Raw genomic sequence first — 4,891 nt, forward strand, 5'->3', positions numbered from 1 at the left:
CTCAGTGGGAATCAGTCTTTGGGGCTTTTGTTCTCTGGCGCCTTTCCCTGGCGACTTTCGCGTGTCTTCCGCGAGTCAGAGCAGAAGAGACCGTTTCCAACCCTCTGCCTCAGAGCAGAGAGACCTCAGTCTGTTCTTCAGTGAGCCCTCCAGGCCACACTGTCTCCGTTTCTGTCCGTGCTGCTATAAACTGCAGCGTCCTGGGTTGTGCGTCCCTCCGCAGCGCTCCCGGTCCTGCCTCCAGGTCGGGGCACCTCTCTGCCCTTTGTGCTTCTAAAACCGCCAGCCGCTCCCAGTTCGCGCACGCGCACGACTCCACTGCTTGGGGTTCTGTGCCGGGGACTGCAGTTCGCGTGGGCGCGAATCCGCCGCTCGGGGTTTCCACCCGGGGGTTGCAGTTCACCGGCAGGACCCCGGCGCACCGGGTTTCCGTCTCGGAGGCTGCAGTTCGCGTGCGCGTGACCGTTGCTCCGGTTTCTGTCTGGGGGGCCTGCGGTTCGCGTGCATGCGACCCCGCCGGTCTGGTTTTCCACCCCTGGGGCTGCCCTAAAGTTCTTTCCTGATGCTACCAGTCTGCGAGTCTGTGCCCCGTCCCCAGCGTGCGAGGCTGTCCCTCACCGGCGGTGTAGGATCCCCACGTCCAGGCACCCTCCAGCCTCTGTTTATCCTCCAATATCTGCCCACAGAATCACGGCTCTCCGCTTCATACCTCAAAACCAACGGCCTGCGATATTCTGTTTGTAGAGATCCAGATCTTCTTCCATCTCAGGCTGGTTTCGTGGGTGCTCAGAGTGGTCTGGTAGATATCCAGCTCAATTCCGGGGACCAATTGAAATAGGGTCCCCTACTCCTCCGCCATCTTCCCCCCCCCAAATAGTATTTTAGTAACATATTTCTTATCATCAGAAAAACATCTCAAGAAACTAATACTGTTTCTTGAACTTCTGTACAAAGTTACCTATGACTATGGACAAGTCACCTGATGATTTAGAGACTCAATCTTCTTATCTCTAAAATGAGAAACTTTAATTCCACGAGCTCTAGGGTCTTTTGTTCAAGTAATTTAACAAAATCATGTTTGACAGCATATCCTCATACTTTATTTATAGTGTTGAAGTGTGTATTTGCTGCCAAATGTATAAACATTCCATATATACATGTGGAATAACATTAAGTTTGTTGATGTTAAAAACTACTGGTATATTTTTTGGCATAATTTGGCTCCAAATTCATTCTTCCCATTTTGTTTTAGATCAAGTTGACAGCAGATCTTTTCCCACAGCACCACGAGGTTTAGTTAAACTGAGAGCTTTAGACGTAGGCCATCTTTTCATTACTTTCAGAATCCAAGACAAGCTTTCTTTGTCAAGTAGCTTTCATTTTTCATCTTCTTAATATCTAATGGCATTAAATTGTGCACATATGGATCTCCGCTGTAACTGACAAGGCTTCTGTTTCCTTTCAGATCTAAGTGATCAGCTGCTGGAGGTGGTTGGTTTGGAAGGAGCCATGGAGATGGGACAAATCTACACAGGACTGAAAAGTGCTGGGCGGCGGCTGGCGCAGTGTTCCTCTGTGGTCATCAGGTAGTTGTTTCTCTATAATTGAGAAAAGGGGTTGACATGGTATAAGTACAACCTAATTAAAAGTATGCAGGACTCTGATAACAACATTGGTCTTATCTGTGCCTCAAATTATCAGTAACTAATACTGATATATTTCCACATAATGGAAATTGGCAGATTTTACAAAGTTTTGGTTAGCTATTACTTATCAGGTTGATTGAAATTTGATGTTCTCTTGTTCAGACCATTGATACAATTCTAACATACAAACTCCGTCCCCTCTCAAATGGTTCCCACACAGTTTAGTTTCCCGAAGCATGAAAGGATCTACCGGGTATATTGCCCAATGAAAACACTGTTGAGGCACCATTAACTTAAATTCTTTCATGGACTAAAGTACACCGTTGTTTCTATAAAATTAAATAATCACTTTATTGTAAAGTAAGATTTTTTTATGTGTATTAAATTTAAACCTTATTAAGAAACATTTTTCCAGAATTTTACCTTTAGGGAAAAAAAAGTCTACTTTGACCCTACGGTGAAACCGTGGGTTATAGCACAGTTATAGTTCGTGTTATTTGTGTGAAAATGTTGATACTGGAAAATCTGAGACATCAAACACCTTTCCTTCAGGTTTGCTGTGTAGGTTTTGATGAAAACAAGGAGGATTTTTGGCTATAGGAATTCTAATTATATCATTAAACATAACCCCCCCCAAAATAAATAAAAATAAAAATAATAAAAAATTTAAAAACACCATAAGCCCTATGTTTTTCTTTTGGCATCTATAATTTTTTCATATCATCACATTTACCAGGAAGCTCTTAGTATTCCTGTGACCAAGGTACCTTTCAGGTACTTATTAATAGTCAAGAATTGAAGTCCCTTTCAGAAGAGATCAATTTAAGGCCAGCTCTTACCATATTTGCATTCCCTGGTCTCATCATCTTACATCTTACATATAGTCTGTTGTGTAAAATATTTCAGTGTTATACTTAAAATGAAATATTTTCCCCTAGGACTAGCAAGTCTCTGCCAATGCAGATCGACGGGGAACCATGGATGCAGACCCCATGCACAGTGAGTACAGAGTAGTTGAAAGGCTATGTCATTTCTTTTTTGCTTTCCAGATATCATGTACTTGTGTAACTAATCACATACCCTAAATAAATAAGCACAATATCTAAGCTTTTGATCTATCACCAAGTACCTTTTTCTTTTTATTATTGATGTGACAGAGCTATTGCATTCAGGTTTGGGGCATTATATGCCCTTGGCAATGATTTAACTTTTGAATGTTTGTGTTAGTCTAAGTACAGCTTTTAGATACCATAGATCAGTTATAAACTCTGGAACTAAACAAAATTAATGAAACTTTAAAAATCTTTCTTGTACTTGTTTCAGAACACCTTATGAGAAAATTATTTATGGGGCTTTCAGACATAAGTCTCCCTGAATTATTACCCATCTGTTCTTTTACCTCCATTTGGGGAGTTGAGGGCATCCTTCTCTGTAGAAAACTCCCCCTATCATTGTTTTCTCCAGGATGAAATAGTATTTAAGTCAGATATTTAGATCCCTCAAAATTCCAATTTCCATTTGTATAGTGAATATTTTATTATATTTCAAAAATATGCTAGGCGCTGCTCTTGGCACCAACAATAGAAACCAGATCAGTAATATACATCATAATCAATAATAGAACAGGTAATAGAACATGATCAATAATGTAATTGTTTTCAAGGAACTTCTTTTCAGATAAGAGATTACATAGATAAATATAAACAAACAGATGCATCATAAATATAACTTCAGACTATGAGAGTTATGAAAAAAATAAGGCGAAATGGTGAGGATCTGGGTGCAGTATGGGGGACACTACTTTAGATAAGTGGGTCTAGGAGACCTCTATGAAAGAAGAGTTAAAAGCTCAGTATGTTAAAGAAACCGTAAGGAGTGGTGTGACCAAAGTTTCTAGAGGTAGGGGGAGAACAGTAAAGGACAGACAGGGACGATCATGTAGAAAAAAATGATAGCAAAGGGTTAGCATTTGATTCTATGTGCAATGGGAAGCTTTCGAAGCCTCTAAGCATCATCTCATTTACATGTTAAAAGTTCACCTTGGCTGCTTTGTGGAGAATGGATTATACTGAGTAGCCGCTGGAAGAGTAGTCTGGGCTTGGACATGGATGATGACAGGGAAGTGGATAGATTTGAGCTACATTCTGGAATGGAACAAGAAGAATTTGCTATTGAGTTCCCTTGGGGCTGAGAGAAAGAGAAGAATCCAGGTTAGCTCTTACATGTGAATGATGATGCATTTACTGCATAGTTAAGATAGGGAGGGCAGCCAGTCAGGGAGTGACAGGGGAGGTCTTACTCTTAGACTGGTATAAGCATTGTGCTAAGTGCTGGTGTTACATGTAAGGTCTTGTTTTGTTTTGTTTTGTTTGTTTTTTAAGTTGAGATATAGTTGACATATAAGATTGTATTAGTATTTATTAGTCACATAAACATTAAATAATGGAGCTCATCATTTTTCAGATGGAGAAAACAGAGCCTTTGGAAGGTTCCATAACTTTCTCAAGGTCAGATATGTAGCAGAAATGGAACTCAAACCCAGGACTCTTTGATTAAGGCCCCTTCTCTTGACCACTAGTTTAAACATATTTAGCTACAGATTCCAAAGAGTGCAGTTTAGCATGTAAGAGGAAAACCACCTTTCCAGTGGTTTTACTCTAAAGCTATTGGCTTCCTCTTTGTGTACAGCAGATAAATATCACCTTTTGTTTATTCCTGGTATATTCTTTTTAGCCATTTTGAACCCCAAGTTTGTGAATCTGTTAATTCTCTGATAATAACGTAAAACAGACTTGTTTAAAAAAAATCTCTGTTGATTGACTACTTCCTGCTTTCTGCTGTCTTTTTTTTTTTTAAAGATTTTATTTATTTATTTGACAGAGAGATAGAGAGCACAAGTAGGCAGAGCGGCAGGCAGAGGGATAGGAAGAAGCAGGCTCCCCACTGAGCAGGGAACCTGATGCAGGGCTCGATCCCAGGACCCTGGGATCATGACCTGAGCCGAAGGCAGACGCTTAACCACCTGAGCCACCCAGGTGCCCCTTCTGCTGTCTTTGTAGTTGGTTCCAAATACCCTTAAAAGAATTCCTGTTCTCCCTTTACCAGCATGTAGGCACTTGCATCTTGTCTGTTATTCTTCACGCTCCCAATGACACTTCTAAGTTCATGTTTATGCTCACACCAATGTTGAAGGTGTTGTTACTGTTCCTACAAGTGGTGGTAGCAATGGTGGTGGTGGTGGTGGT

At 41.0% G+C, this 4,891-nt stretch overlaps 1 long non-coding RNA gene across 1 annotated transcript; it reads left to right on the top strand.

Annotated features, from left to right (window-relative positions):
- The first annotated feature begins 1,420 nt into the window (after window positions 1–1,420).
- On the top strand, window positions 1,421–2,645 carry LOC145718402 (uncharacterized). The gene is made up of 2 exons (XR_014141780.1): window positions 1,421–1,586; window positions 2,585–2,645. It is a non-coding gene; the product is annotated as an uncharacterized LOC145718402 (long non-coding RNA).
- The last annotated feature ends 2,246 nt before the right edge of the window (window positions 2,646–4,891 follow it).

Source organism: Leptonychotes weddellii, unplaced genomic scaffold (genome assembly GCF_054177405.1).
Source record: "Leptonychotes weddellii isolate Sample4059 unplaced genomic scaffold, ASM5417740v2 HiC_scaffold_15229, whole genome shotgun sequence".
Classification (NCBI taxonomy): Eukaryota; Metazoa; Chordata; class Mammalia; order Carnivora; family Phocidae; genus Leptonychotes; species Leptonychotes weddellii.